This window comes from Schistocerca americana, chromosome 10 (assembly GCF_021461395.2).
Source record: "Schistocerca americana isolate TAMUIC-IGC-003095 chromosome 10, iqSchAmer2.1, whole genome shotgun sequence".
Taxonomy (NCBI): Eukaryota; Metazoa; Arthropoda; class Insecta; order Orthoptera; family Acrididae; genus Schistocerca; species Schistocerca americana.
This window is the reverse complement of record NC_060128.1, coordinates 145,161,648-145,178,551: the sequence shown is the minus strand read 5'-3', so window position 1 is coordinate 145,178,551 and position 16,904 is coordinate 145,161,648. Positions and strand designations below refer to the sequence as shown.

General features: G+C 44.6%; 1 non-coding gene across 1 annotated transcript; it reads right to left on the bottom strand.

Moving 5' to 3' along the window:
* Window positions 1-13,599: 13,599 nt before the first annotated feature.
* Trnas-cga lies at window positions 13,600-13,674 on the bottom strand. The gene has a single exon. It is a non-coding gene; the product is annotated as a tRNA-Ser (tRNA).
* Between the last annotated feature and the right edge of the window lie 3,230 nt (window positions 13,675-16,904).

Here is a 16,904-nt window from a genome sequence, read left to right as displayed (position 1 = left end):
CGATGATTCATTCTGGCTCGCACCTGACGCTTGTTTCGCCACAACACGTCGCGGCGTTCCACGCTCGTCCCTAGCCTGTCTTATTACATTACGGTCGGTCCGGTATCTTTTCTTGAATCGGGGCCGGTATATATTGTCCGCTTCCGTTTGGCCCGCAACGTTCGCGGAAATTAGTTTCCCGCGTCGTTATTATTTTGCGCGGTATACCCTCTACCGCGACCTGGATTATTTCCTCTACCTCTTCCTCTGCCTCTTCCTCTCTGTATTACATTGACGCGAAATCCATCGCCGTCATTTCGTTCGTCATTGTGTCGGTTATTACGGTTACCAAAACTTTGATAATTGGCACGACTTTCGCGCCAATGATCTTCGTCTTCGACTCTTTCGAGAAATGCTTGGAAGCTGCGATGATTGCTTCCTACATACCTTTTTGAATCCTCCGGAAGCTTTTTATATAGCTCCCAGATAATTTCCGAATCTGATCTTCTACCTCTTAGGTGTGTCAATTTCCGGTACCAATACTCACAGAAATCTTTCAAAGAATTTCTGCCCCGGTTATCATGCTGTTTGGCCATGATAAACTCGCGCCATAAATGGTCCTGCTTTTGTTCAGACCAATATTCTTCCGTAAATCTTTGCCTGAATTCTTCGAAAGTCATTCGTTCGGTATTTAAATTTATTCCCCAGCGCTTAGCGTCACCTGCTAAGGCGCTAATTACTACGTTTGACTTTTCCTGATCAGACAAGTGCTCAGGAAATACTCTCTCGCAATTTTTGATAAAATCTAACGGATGCCACCCGTTATGTTTCTTGGCCGGATCGAAGCGTTCCTCGCCTTCTAACAGCTTCGTAATTGGTGTGCCATTACAGACAACACCAGGCCTATCTTTAATTTTGCTCTCCAGATCGAAAATTTTGCCCTGAATTTTCGTAGTATTTTGTTCACAATTGTGAACACATCCGGTTACTTTTTTACTTAAATCACTTTCAGTGTCTGAAACTACCTTTTTCAATTGCGATATCCCGTGTTGACATTCGTTTACGATCTCAGTTTTAAGACCGAAAACTTTTTCGTCTACCTTAGTTTCAACCAAAGGTTCTACTTTCTCTTGGATGTTGAGAATTTCAACATCAAATCTACTATTAATGTTTCCAATTTCCTCCTGCATAGTATCCATATTTTTGTTAATGGTATCAATTTCAAATTTCAGAGTATTTACCACAGAACTTAAATTACCCACTTTTTGTTCTACCTGTTCTATCTGTTTACTAATTTTAATTCCCTGTCCTTCCACCTGTGCTTTAATTTGATCCACCTGTGTTTTGAGTTGCTCGTTAACGTGTGTTTTGAGCTGTTCATTCTGCGTTTTGAGCTGCTGATCAACATGTGTTTTAAGCTGATTAACCTGATTGCCGACTTGATTTTGAAGTTGCTCATTCTGTCCTGCAATTTGTTTGGTTGATTGTTCAAATAAGTCGTTCATACTTAAAATTTTTATACTGTTTTGTTCTACAGGATCGATGTGTTCCGATTCTACTTCAGAAGTTTCTTTCGGTTCTTTCTTTATCTGTGGTGAATCAAATATGTCAGTGGATTCGTTCACATACCCACTATCATCTACAAAGTCACCCTCTGCTTCCTGTTTTGTCCCTTGTTGTGTTCGAGGCGATCTCAACCTTTCAATCTGTTCATTGACATGTTCGTGGTATTGTATGTACGCCAACTGTCTTTCGCTAACGCCATCTGTTATTTGGCCGCGTAAACTCCGGCTACTGCCAGCCGCATTCTCCATTTCACTTGGCGCATCTACCCTGCCTACGTTCCTGTCCATATTGAATGCCAACTATACCACACTATTATACTTGACTCACACTGCAGTTTATTTTGCTAAACTTTATTGCAATTCGTGCCACTGAACATCCACTGTTCGGTATTTACATTAATTTGTAACCGACAACAGATGGATGTCCTGTCACCGGGAAGCCACTTGTAACACTACCGCCCTGCTCGGACGTAGGTTAGCTCTATAAAGCCTGTACTGTAATAAGTTCACGGGCTTCACCTTATAAACAAGGATTTTTAGTACATTAGTTGACCGCGTGTACCTAATCGAAGCAAAATCGGACTTATCTTCAGTCAATAACTACAGTGACGCATCAAGCAAATGTACAGTATAATTATTCTTTCGCATGGACCAGAAATACACACAGTAGATGCTACCTATAACTAACAATTCGGTCGCCAGCCTACTTAGGCAATTAGTGAGTTTTTTCCTTGTACAAGTGGGTGCATGTACAAGCATAGTAACACGTAGTAATGATGCGTTATATGGCAAAGTTTGGAACTCGAAAAATCCACTGAACTAAAGTTTTCTCTTTTTGTACTAATTTGGACGAACTACATTTACACAACACCACACAGTAATGATTACTACTAACTGCATTTTGTATGTTGAGCAGACTGAAATCGGGCATAGATTACCCTATAATTAGCAGTTTTGAAAGCACATATACGATGTTACTATTAAAGATGGAAAAACAATAATACACTTAGGTATAATATAGAATTTAGCTTTACTGGTCAAATCTGAGCAGTACACATCAAGGTTTGAACGAATGGATAAGAGGAAAAAGGGGGGGGGGGGGCGCCCTGAAACTGTTATAGTGGTTATACTGAAACTGTTAAGTACTGAAGGCAAATTAACACACAAAATTTATCAATCTCTGGATAACTACTCTTTTGTCTCACTTCTGAATAATTTAACTGTCATTATTTCTGTCTCAAATTAATTAAATAACATTGCTAACTCAATTCAAAAAAAAAAAACTCTTTTGTTCTTTACCAACATTTGCAACAACACACAGAACTTTAGATCCCTTTATGGCATAGATTAATCTGCTGATAATTTTCATTAACACAAACATTAAACTTTCAGTTTAGGATACTCGGATTGCACAATACGAGGTAAGGATCCTGGCTAGGTCAGTGATCAGGATAAGTCATGGCTAAAGCAATTCTGGTAAAAGTCACGTTATTATTGAACCATTAGAAACAGTTTCGACACTGGTCCACACAGATACACTTCTAAAGATGAAATAAATGTTTGACCTGTGCAAGTCGGTGCGGCGGTTGGCGGGCAGCGAGATAGCGGGCAGCACGGCACACATGCAAGCACGGCTAAGGCTCACACAACATCGGCACTTTCCATCTCCTTAGCGTCGTAATCTTTCCAGTTTTGTGCCTCAGAATATAGCCATGCCAAGTAGTCGTCGGAATCGGTTCATCCGAGGCTCAATGGAATCCACTTTTCCTGGGTAGCCTCCTCGGTACAGTACGTGTACTTCCGACTGTTGCTCGCCTCCGACTGTTTTACTGAGCCCGTTGTGCAGAACCGCGCTAGTGTGCGTTTTCCCGCCTCGCCTGCCTCCACCTTTTCCCGCTCCCCTACAGGTAGGGTATTCACCACAGGTTTTCTACTACACATATCCTAACGCATTACCTACGTATGGACCAAGTGTATAAATTACAATTTTCACATCTTACAATAGTTTTAACACTAAATACACTTCCCTTTGATTACCACATTATTTGAAATCTAACAGAAATAATAATATTCGTTTCAAAAGTTACACACAGTTTCTTTAACATGACACGAAAAGAATCGAAAAAGAAATTCAACACATTGCTATTATTAATTTATCTAAATTCATAAAGAAAAAAATTTCTTATACGTATAATTCTCGTTACAGGTTTTCAAACAAGTGACTAATTGGAATTTTATTTACTTACGTTGAACATACAGTCCTGGATTCTAAAACATCCGTAATGGATAAGCTTTCACTATCGCATTGTAATCGAAGAAAGCAATGAGAAGAACTTTCACATATGATGGAACTTACCGAGTTTTTTCGGTTTTGACTCTTCGGGCAGTTTCCATTGGGACGCTTGGGCCTCAGTTTCCACATAATACCCATATACCCATGTTTCGTAACCTGTTACAGCCTTCATTAGAAGTCCTGGATCGGTATCGACTTCATTCAGCGATTTTTGAGAGACGTCCACGCGACGTCGTTTTTGGTTGAAATTCAACTGTTACGAAACAAACTTTGCTGCTACACGTTTCATGCCCAAAACATTCAAAAAATTGCTTGGTATGAGCCAAAGGATATGCCGACATCATTAGCAATCTTCCGATTTGGCGATTTTCCAGAACCATTTTCTTTACTTCTTCCCCATTGTCGTCAGTAAATGATGTTATAGAGCATCCGGGTTCGCCGTCGTCTTCAACGTCTTCTCATCTCTCTTCGGAACGTTTATATAACTCGTAAACTCTCGTCTTAGTCATAGTAAAAATGGCTCTGAGTGCTATGGGACTTAACTTCTGAGGTCATCAGTCCCCTAGAACTTAGAACTACTTAAACCTAATTAACCTAAGGACATCACACACATCCATGCCCGAGGCAGGATTCGAACCTGCGACCGTAGCGGTCGCGCGGTTCCAGACTGTAGCGTCTAGAAAAGCTCGGTCACCCCGGCCGGCTTAGTCATAGTAGATTCGCCAAAAGCCACAATCAATATTCCGCATGCGGTGCTGCACTTTATTCCATTTTTCATGCAAAATTTAATGCAAAATTTTTGAGTCAATTTTTTCGAAGGCATGAATTGGCCAATCACCCTAACACATATAACCTTTTCGTCTGTCAACAGGAAAGTACATATTCAAAAGAGCTGAAAATGCAAACATACGGCCGGCCGGTGTGGCCGAGCGGTTCTAGGAGCTTCAGTCTTGAACCGTGCGACTGCTACGGTCGCAGGTTCGAATCCTGCCTCGGGCATGGATGTGTGTGATGTCCTTAGGTTAGTTAGGTTTAAGTAGTTCTAAGTTCTAGGGGACTGATGTCCTCAGATGTTAAGTCCCATAGTGCTCAGAGCCATTTGACCATTTTTTTTTTTTTTTTTTTTGCAAACATACATCAGGAAGATGTGTACCGACAAGAAAATTTTTTTTTAAATCGGTTGTATAAATCCCATGAAATTTTAAAAATTTCGTTATGTTTTAATCACATTTCGTATGTTCTCGATTGGCGACAGATGGTGATCGGGCAAGCCGAGGCCTCATGTCGACACTCTGTGGAGCATGTTAGGTTACAGCAGCGGTATGTGGGCGAGCATTATCCTGTTGGAAAACACCCCCTGGAATACTGTTCATGAAAGGCAGAACGACAGGTCGAATCACCAGGCTGACTTACAGATCTGAAGTCAGGATGCGATGGACGACCACGAGAGCGTTCCTGCTGTCACACGAAATCACACCCCAGACCAGTTGTAGATCTAGTGTGTAGAGCAGGAAGAAAGGTTGTGCCTGCAGGCTCTCAGCCGGCCCCTTCTAATCGACACACGGCCATCGCTGACTCCGAGGCAGAACCAGCTTTCATCAGAAAAGACAACAGACCTCCACCCTGTCCTCCAATGCGCTCTCGCTGGACACCGCCTAAGTAAAAAATGACGGTGGTTTGGGGCCAGTGGAATGCACGCTACAGGGGTACTGGCTCTGAACTGTCCTTGAAGAAACCAGTTCGTAAAAGTTCGTTGTGTCACTGGGGTGCCAACTACTGCTCAGATTGCTGCTACAGATGCGCCAGGGCCGTATGCCGAACCCGATGGTCTGCCCTATCGGTAGAGCCATGTGGCTGTCCGGGGCCCGGTCTTCTTGCGACCCTCTTAGTGTTTTTCTCCCGTCAGTGTATATTGAGCATGTGGCTCCTGTTTTTAAATTACTGGGGAAATTAGTGACAGAATGCATAAATAACTGCTCAAGACAGGCCACTTCGAACTGGTTTCATTTAGGTGTTCGCAGAACATGATGTCAAACCCTCTACCCGTCTGTCCAGTATACCGCATGGGGCAGTTATCACAGGGAATGCAATAAACCCCCGTGGTACTTCGAAATGCCTCAAGATCCGGCGTATTACTTATGCAGCTTTTTTTCAGACAGTACTTCACTGTACACAACCTCATTAACTGTGAAAAGTCTAAGGTTACTATTAATTGTTGTCTGAAAGGCCATTTGAACCGTGGTGCTACTCAATTCTTTGGAAAATCAAAATTACAATCTCACCACAGTTATTTAAAGGAAATAAGAAGCCCGGGATCAATAATGATGGACGAGCTTGAGATTGTTTTACAATTTTTATTTGACTCAAAACATACTCTATTATAAACTTCAATTCGGACATTTGCCCTCTTACTGATCCAATATCAAATCTTCACTTTAAATGAATAACATAAACACGAATAAGAGTCATATTTTGCGTCCGCGACCAAAATCATAGATAGTAGGCACGGTGAAATAACCAATCATAAACAATCGTTATTGTTTAACCATATCTCAAAAGACTAGTAACACTATACACTTCCAACCCAAAGTTACACAGACATATAATACCACAACTTCATTAAAAAACAAAGATCTTAAAGCTTAATAAAACTGAACTGCCCACATAAAGGTCCACAGTGAAACATGCTTATACTAAAAATGCAAAGTGGGCCAAGCAAAGTCGCAAAACTGGCACACAGGACAAATAACAGCTTGCACATTCATTAAAGATACACAAATACACTCCTGGAAATGGAAAAAAGAACACATTGACACCGGTGTGTCAGACCCACCATACTTGCTCCGGACACTGCGAGAGGGCTGTACAAGCAATGATCACACGCACGGCACAGCGGACACACCAGGAACCGCGGTGTTGGCCGTCGAATGGCGCTAGCTGCGCAGCATTTGTGCACCGCCGCCGTCAGTGTCAGCCAGTTTGCCGTGGCATACGGAGCTCCATCGCAGTCTTTAACACTGGTAGCATGCCGCGACAGCGTGGACGTGAACCGTATGTGCAGTTGACGGACTTTGAGCGAGGGCGTATAGTGGGCATGCGGGAGGCCGGGTGGACGTACCGCCGAATTGCTCAACACGTGGGGCGTGAGGTCTCCACAGTACATCGATGTTGTCGCCAGTGGTCGGCGGAAGGTGCACGTGCCCGTCGACCTGGGACAGGACCGCAGCGACGCACGGATGCACGCCAAGACCGTAGGATCCTACGCAGTGCCGTAGGGGACCGCACCGCCACTTCCCAGCAAATTAGGGACACTGTTGCTCCTGGGGTATCGGCGAGGACCATTCGCAACCGTCTCCATGAAGCTGGGCTACGGTCCCGCACACCGTTAGGCCGTCTTCCGCTCACGCCCCAACATCGTGCAGCCCGCCTCCAGTTGTGTCGCGACAGGCGTGAATGGAGGGACGAATGGAGACGTGTCGTCTTCAGCGATGAGAGTCGCTTCTGCCTTGGTGCCAATGATGGTCGTATGCGTGTTTGGCGCCGTGCAGGTGAGCGCCACAATCAGGACTGCATACGACCGAGGCACACAGGGCCAACACCCGGTATCATGGTGTGGGGAGCGATCTCCTACACTGGCCGTACACCACTGGTGATCGTCGAGGGGACACTGAATAGTGCACGGTACATCCAAACCGTCATCGAACCCATCGTTCTACCATTCCTAGACCGGCAAGGGAACTTGCTGTTCCAACAGGACAATGCACGTCCGCATGTATCCCGTGCCACCCAACGTGCTCTAGAAGGTGTAAGTCAACTACCCTGGCCAGCAAGATCTCCGAATCTGTCCCCCATTGAGCAAGTTTGGGACTGGATGAAGCGTCGTCTCACGCGGTCTGCACGTCCAGCACGAACGCTGGTCCAACTGAGGCGCCAGGTGGAAATGGCATGGCAAGCCGTTCCACAGGACTACATCCAGCATCTCTACGATCGTCTCCATGGGAGAATAGCAGCCTGCATTGCTGCGAAAGGTAGATATACACTGTACTAGTGCCGACATTGTGCATGCTCTGTTGGCTGTGTCTATGTGCCTGTGGTTCTGTCAGTGTGATCATGTGATGTATCTGACCCCAGGAATGTGTCAATAAAGTTTCCCCTTCCTGGGACAATGAATTCACGGTGTTCTTATTTCAATTTCCAGGAGTGTAACTACGCAGCCCCTGCAAAGTAAGGCAACCACGCTGACAGGAGAAAGCATGGTTGCGACCTTCGTACAGCACTATCCCGTAGGCAGCGTTACGGATGGCGGTTACAAGACCGGTTTTCGGTTATATCGTTTTTTTTTTTTACGTAATTTTGACCTGAGTGTCAAAAGCGCTCAGAATAGGCGGTTCATGAAATAACCGATTTTCGTTTGTATCACTAGCGCGTCCTGTAATAAACGCAGAAATCGAACAAACATTGAAAAGTTCAGACTCTTTTTCAAGAGATATAGAATAAAAATATTAAATGAAATAGGGAAATAAAAGAAAACTTTGTCCGCCCACTGTTCGCTGCTTTTCTCGAAAAGTGGTTGCTTACTATAGAAAGTCACCCGCATGCTCCTACTAATTCTAATTCTAATTTTTTGAAACTCGGCTCAAAAATCATGTTGCTATCGAGATCATAGCACTATTTGGGCATTACGAATAGTCAGCGCTGAAGAGTGAAAAATGAGGTTTAAAAACTCTATGTTCCATATTAATTCGTCCGTTTTCAAGGGCTTCAAGCAGATAAAGGCATATTATGTGGACAAGTAGCAGATTAGATACTTTCTATTTTTATTGTATACTATGAATGAATTACTGTCATCATAATTTCCTTCATCATTTTTACTTCACAGAAAGGGCAGACAAATCTTTAATCTTTTAAGCAAATGAAGCACTGTACCCCATTGCTACGTCACTTCGTAAAAATATTTCCACAATACAGTTGGTGCCATCCTGCAGTACCACGGATGTCCGGCGATGGTAATGAGAAACTGACGTACAGACCAGGTGGGGGCAAGTCACACACACTGCACGTGCACAGACGTATCTTAAGCCACGACACACGGCAACAGAGATATTATTGTCTCAACAATGCTGTAGCAATCCTTAAACCATTTTCTCGTTTCTGTCGGCATTGTTATTATAAAGGCACTGATCGCATTTTCTCATTTTCTATAATAACGTAATGTTTCAAACCAATACAGATTTTACGAATAAAAATTACTCCTTTTTCAAAGAGGCTTATTTAAAAACGAAAAATTTTAGCACTGCTGCTACGGGTAATTGATATTTCGGTTTCTTAACTTCTGTCTCTAAGCTGGTCGTAGGTTGTGTTCCAAAAATGAACAGCATAGAGACGCAAGTGATTACACTTTCTGCAGGACCTGACCATAATTTTGCAGGACAATGCTCAAGCACGTACAGTGCAAGCTGTTATTGATCTGTTTGACTGATGGGGCCGCTAAGTGCTATACCACCTACTGCACTCCCCTGACTTAAGCTCTCGTGAGTACAACTCGTTTTCTAAACTCAAAGAAACACTTCACGGCATTCACTTCAGAACTGCTACAGATTCGTCGGGCAATAGACCGCGCCGCTCGAGCTGTCAACACAACTGGCACTGCTAAGAGTATCCTACGACTTCCACATCGCTGGCAACGGGTTATACGCAATGCTGGTGACTAATTTGGTCAGTAAAACTTTGAAACACGTATCTATTTTGTGCGAGCTGTAAATAAATAGCTGCCACTATTAAACTTCCAACCCTTGTAATTACGATACAACGAAGCCACCTTACGGACAAGTAAAGTAAAAAAAAAAACCTGCATCATGAGCTCCTAGTAACCATGCTCGTCTTCCTTGCGTCCTTGCAGGAGCATGTACATGTAAATCAACAGCACACTACGTGTAAAGTTGTACGCGTCTTAGTAAGCTGGAAAACAGTAATGCTAGACAAAGCGGTAGCCGGCCGTTGTGGCCGTGCGGTTCTAGGCGCTTCAGTCCGGAACCGAGCGACTGCTGCGGTCGCAGGTTCGAATCCTGCCTCGGGCATGGATGTGTGTGGTGTCCTTAGGTTAGTTAGGTTTAAGTAGTTCTAAGTTCTAGGGGACTGATGACCTCAGAAGTTAAGTCCCATAGTGCTCAGAGCCATTTGAACCTTTTGAACAAAGCGGTAGACACGTTTACTTCCATATCTCCTTTAGCTGTCTTCTTCGACCTCAGGTTCCCTGCCTCAAATTGTTCATTGGAGCATTCTCTATGTGCTGTTACATTTTTGCACGCTCTTACGAAAACATCTTGTATAGAGCCCAACGGAGCAAGTCTTCCTCACTGTTCGATGGCCCACCTGAAGATGATTGGCAGGTGCCCACTCAATATATCGTGGGATGGATTAGACGACGGCGGGCTGCAAGTCTGAAATTTGCTAGAACATTCAATTCGCCGGAAAAACTCTAAAAGTCGCAACTTCAGTGTTGAGAGTGATTATATGGAAATGGAAATGAGCGTTTGGCGTCACTGGCCGGGAGGCCCCTTACGGGGCAGGTCCGGCCGCCTTGGTGCAGGTCTTATTACATTTGACGCCACACTGGGCGACCTGCGCGCCGGATGAGGATTAAATGATGATGAAGACAACACAACACCCAGTCCCTGAGCGGAGAAAATCCCCGGCCAAGCCGGGAATCGAACCCGGGCCTCTTAGGACGGCAGTCCGTCACGCTGACCATTCAACTATCGGGGCGGACATAGTGATTATAACAAAAGTTAGAAAGACTTGTCTAGCTTTTAATGTAATCCGTAAATACATGCAGGTTAACATTAAAAGCCTGAAGTTTCTATGTTGTCGTCCATATTCGTTGTAGTTTTGTGTATCTAAATTGAATTGCTAGCCTCTAACTGAACAAGTTGGCACAGTGCTGAAAATTTGACACGTATTTCAGAGGTCGGCGGTTCACACCCCTATCCCACCATTCAAGCTGCTTCTTTGTGGTTTCCGGAATTTGATTAAGGAAAACGCCGCGAGATGGCGATTTCCTTCCGTTAACGCATATATTCATAACTGAAGACTGCAGCCGAACATATATGTGCCAATTTAATGTGATAAATTTAGTAAACGGCGAGCAATTTTACCATATGCACTGCCTACCGAAGAAATTAATGGACACCTCACTGGGAGCCCACCCAGAGGTATTAAAGAGCACTGACATGGTTCCAGGCAGAGTATGGGTCGCCGGTATGGGAAGAGTCAGGCAGAGTAGGTGTAAGTAGGCTGTTTATGTTTTTATGTTGGTAACGCCACGTAGCGCTCTGTAAGAAAATCACTGACTATGCTGTGTGCTGGTGGCTGGTTGGACTCATTGTTGGAATATTCGCTTGTGTAGTGTTGGGCAGTTGGATGTGAACAGCGCGTAGCGTTGGGCAGTTGGATGTGAGCCACCAGCAGTGGTGGATGTGGAGAGAGAGAAATACGAGAGTTTTGAGAGGTTACTATAAGCGGACGATCTGGAAGTGTGTCCGCCAGAAAAAGGAAATTTGTAAAGATGGGTGTCATGACTTTTGAACATTATGAAGGTAAGTACATTATTTGTTCTCTATCAGAATTTTTCATTTGCTAACTATGCCTATCAGTAGTTAGTGCCTTCAGTAGTTAGAATCTTTTATTCGGCTGGCAGTATTGGCGCTCGTTGTATTGCAGTAGTTCGAGTAACGAAGGTTTTTGCGAGGTAAGTGATTCATGAAAGGTATAGGTTACTGTTAGTCAGCGCCATTCTTTTGTAGGGATTATTGAAAGTCAGATTGCGTTGCGCTAAAAATAAAATATTGTGTGTCAGTTTAGTGATGATCAGAATAAGTAAAGAGAAAATATGTTTGAGTACGTTGAGTTTTGCACAGCTGTTTGAAAATCAAATAACGTAGAAGCTTACCAGCACAGTCATTCACAAATTTTCTAAGGGGACGTTTCATGTGGATCGCCGGTATGGGAAGAGTCGGCTCTCGCAAAGCAATTACATGTTGCCCTCGATGAGGCAGAAAGAACTGTTGTTATTGGATGTATCAGACTTCCGCCTGCGACTGCTGTTTATCCCCTTGCGGATACAGCTACATCCGCAATCAGAACAGCAGTCGCTGCAGAGAACGGGAGGAAGATGCAAACAGAAGACCCAAGACGTACCGGGTGGTTGTAATTAAAGTACAGGTGCTCACAGAGGTCCATTGTGGGCTGTAATCATCACATGGCAGCCAAACTTGGTAGATATAGAAATGGTTCCAAATGTATTAGATTAGGCAGAAGAGGTCAAGAAAGTGAGGAAGGTGTAATGTTAATTTTATTATTAATCACCACTCACACAATTTGTTCAATATGAGCATCGGAGACTTCGATGAGGTGCTGCATCTGTAAAATGAAGCGATCAACAGTTGCTTGCAGCAGTTTCGGTGGAATCTGAACAACATATTCCAGTCTACTGGCCTTCAGATCAGATGGAGATTGAACGTGTCCCTGATAAACGCTGTCTTTTAGATATCCCCAGAGACAAAGGTCACATGGATTCCGATCAGGTGATCTTGCAAGCCACACATCTGGAAAACCTCAGGAGATATCACGTTCGTGGAAGGTTGCTTTAAGCAGATCTTTCACTGGGCGAGCGACTTGAGGTGTTTACCCATCTTGTATGAAAACAGTGGTTTCGACACAGCTGTGTTCTTCGAAAGTAGGAATCACATGCTGTACAATGTGGTCCAGATAATTCGTCATGGTATAGCTGACAAGCCCTATGGCTGTATTCTCTTCAAAGAAGAATGGACCGAGAATAAAGGTGTTTGTGAATACACACCACACAGTCACATACGGCAAATGCAAGGATCTTCGTGCACAAGACGCGGTTTAATAGTCCCTCAAATTCTGCACTTCTGTGAATTTACAGCCTGTAGCGCGAAACGTGTTCGTCATTCTATAGAATATTCCCTGGTCACGTGTCATCAACTTCGATCCATGCCGGAAACTGAAGAGCCGGAAACTTAAGAGTAAATTCAGAACGTTGCTGCGGAACATGAGGCTTCAGTTGCTGCGCCGTCCGGATGTTGTACGGATACAAGTGTAACATAGACCACAAAACTTTCCATACTGCTGAACATGGGATGGACAATTCTCGTGATACTGCCCGAGCACCAGCACTACCTGGGCACGTGCTGCGTGGTCAGTTACAGCAACAACAACCTCGTCACTAACTTTCAGCGGGACAGGACACGTCCCTCCTCCAGGTGCCACTCGAACTCTCAGAATTTCATCATCGTCTTTGAACCATTTAATGACATCGGGACGCTTCTCAGACCTTTCAGTCGGCGATACTCTCTCAGTGCAGCACTGTAATTGCTGCCATTCGCATAAAACAGTTTCATTAACAGTAGACAGTCTGAAACTTCCTGGCAGATTAAAACTGTGTGCGGACCGAGACTCGAACTCGGGACCTTTGACTTTCGCGGGCAAGTGCTCTACCAACTGAGCTACCCAAGCACGACTCACGCCCCGTCCTCACAGCTTTACTTCTGCCGGTACCTCGTCTCCTACCTTCCAAACTTTACAGAAGCTCTCTTGCGAACCTAGCAGAACTAGCACTCCTGAAAGAAAGGATATTGCGGAGACATGGCTTAGCCACTGCCTGGGGATGTTTCCAGAATGAGATTTTCACTCTGCAGCGGAGTGTGCGCTGATATGAAACTTCCTGGCAGATTAAAACTGTGTGCCGGACCGAGACTCGAACTCGGGACCTTTGCCTTTCGCGGGCAAGTGCTCTACCAACTGAGCTACCCAGGCACGACTCACGCCCCGTCCTCACAGCTTTGCTTCTGCCAGTACCTCGTCTCCTACCTTCCAAACTTTATAGAAGCTCTCCTGCTCCTGCGAACCTAGCAGAACTAGCACTCCTGAAAGAAAGGATATTGCGGAGACATGGCTTCGCCACATCCTGTGTCCGGCACACAGTTTTAATCTGCCAGGAAGTTTCATATCAGCGCACACTCCGCTGCACAGTGAAAATCTCATTCTGGAAACATCCCCCAGGCTGTGGCTAAGCCGGGTCTCCGCAATATCATTTCTTTCAGGAGTGCTAGTTCTGCTAGGTTCGCAGGAGAGCTTCCGTAAAGTTTGGAAGGTAGGAGACGAGGTACTGGCAGAAGTAAAGCTGTGAGGACGGGGCGTGAGTCGTGCTTGGGTAGCTCAGTTGGTAGAGCACTTTCCCGGGAAAGTCAAAGGTCCCGAGTTCGAGTCTCGGTCCGGCACACAGTTTTAATCTGCCAGGAAGTTTCATATCAGCGCACACTCCGCTGCAGAGTGAAAATCTCATTCCAGTAGACAGTCTCTCTTCTCGACAGCCATACTGTTCACTCCCGTTAGGGCTAGTCAAATGACAACGTGGCTGTCATGCTGTTATACAAACAACGTACAGCGCCAGATTTGCACCTGGTGGTCACAATTGGAATTAATTTGTTTCCGGCGTAAATTGGTTCCGCATTAACGCTTTAGCATATCTACCAAGATTCGCTGCCATACAATAATGACAACCCATACTAGAACCACGAGAGCCGCTGCACTTTAATTATCACCACCCGGTATGTTACACAGCGTGTCCCTAAAGGAATGCTCAACGTTGAGTGATGTGAAAGGAATGATCACGACCAACTTTGATGAGGTAATACACTATGTGATCAAACGTATCCGGACACCTGGCTGAAAATGACTTAAAAGTTCGAGGCGCCCTCCATCGGTAATGCCGGAATTCAATATGGTGCTGTCCCACCCTTAGCCTTGATGACAGCTTCCACTTTCGTAGGCATACGGGCAATCAGCTGCTGGAAGATTTCTTGGGGAATGGCAGCCCATTCTTCTCAGAGTGCTACACTGAGGAGAGGTATCGATGTCGGTCGGTGAGGTCTGACACGAAGTCGGCGTTCTAAAACATCCCAAAGGTCTTCTGTAGGATTCAGGTCAGGACTCTGTGCAGGCCAGTCCATTACAGGGATGTTATTGTCGTGTAACCACTTCGCCACAGGCCGTGCATTATGAACGGGTGCTCGATCGTGTTGAAAGATGTAATCGCCGTTCCGAATTGCTCTTCGACAGTGGGAAGCATGAAGGTGCTTAAAACATCAATGTAGGCTTGTGCTGTGATAGTGCCACGCAATACAACAAGCGGTGCAAGCCTCCTCCATGAAAAACACGACCACATCATAACACCATCGCCTCCGAATTTTGCTGTTGGCACTACACACGCTGGCAGATGACGTTCACCAGGCATTTGAGGTACGCACACGCTGCCATCGGATCGCCACATTGTGTACCGTGATCTGTCACTCCACACAACGTTTTTCCACTGTTCAATCGTCCAATGTTTACACTCCTTACACCAAGCAAGGCGTCGTTTGGCATTTACGGGTGTGATGTGTGGCTTATGAACAGCCTCTCGACCATGAAATCCAAGTTTCCTCACCTCCCGCCTAACTGTCATAGTACTTGCAGTGGATCCTGGTGCAGTTTGGAATTCCTGTGTAATGGTCTGGATAGATGACTGCCTATTACACATTACGACCCTCTTCAACTGTCGGCGGTCTCTTGTCAGTCAACAGTCGAGGTCGGCCTGTAAGCTTTTGTGCTGTACGTGTCCCTTCACGTTTCCATCTCACTATCACATCGGAGACAGTGGACCTAGGGATGTTTAGAAGTGTGGAAATCTCGCTTACACACGTATGACACAAGTGACGCGCAATCACCTGACCACGTTCGAAGTCCGTGAGTTCCGCGTAGCGCCCCATTCTGCTCTCTCACGATGTCTAATGACTACTGAGGTCGCCTATATGGAGTGCCTGGGAGTAGGTGGCCGCACAATGCACCTAATATGAAAAACGTATGTTTTTGGTGATGTCCGTATACTTTTGATCACACAGTGTGGTACACTCTTTCGCAGAAAGTAAAGCACACCGTGCCTTAGCAAAATTAGAGAAAAAATGGTGGGGGCTATGAGTCGAAGAAATGTGTAAAGTCTTGCTTGTCTCTTGTCGTTACTAGTTTTATGTTTTTCACACAAAAGAGGGGTCTAGTGAAGCAGGGGATACAACCCGTCGGCTTTGACCAATGACGTCATACATTAGTCATAGTAATGTCTTCACTTCGAGGCATAGATAATAAAACAGTTCTGTGCTCCCGATAAGCGCTATCATTGTACATTAAAATAATTATTCGTAACGATATTGAGGTAATTTGGAGTATTAGTTTGTTATTGTAGAACAATATTTAGTGTCTTATTTTCATTATAGGAATGGATTTGTCTGTTTGTGGGTATGTAATTTTCGTTACTGTCTGTCTACGCGAGCTTCGGTTATTCCTCGATATTTCCGTGTGGTGAGTTCACTTTTCCATTTGCTTCTTTCACTGTATTTCACTATTTTGACATGTTTCACTGTTTTATGTGTATTTTCGTGTTGTGAAGTACGTAATAGAAATTTCTCACCTGTCGATCTTCTTTCGTTTCCCAGCACTAGTATCAGTGACACATTTTCGAATGTCTACTTGCTATATTACAGGCGAAACCCCCGACACAACTAAAATTTGTATCCCGTCCTTCACTTCGCCTTTACACTGACACTATATATGTCAATTGGCGAGCAAGATAACAAATGTAACGAATGGGATACTATTAGCGTCCAAGGCAACAAGAAAAATGTACCCCATAGTGAAGTACGGGATACAAATTGTACATGTGTCGTATTCTTGTCTCCGTGTAGTTCAATTGAGGTACAGGTTGCAAATGTAACGTACGTCTATTTCCACCTTTTCGTTTCCAGTGTACGTATATAGAGGTCAACGGAAGTCTGGTATATATATATTACATACGTAGGTCCTTCTGTCGTCAGTAGTACTGATATGTGCGTAACAAAAGACTGTCAATAATAGCAGAGACGAAATAAACAACACATCTACAATTTGTATCCCATTTTCCACTTAGGCTTTGATAAATCGTGCAAGTGAAGAACAGGACAGAAATGCTAGTG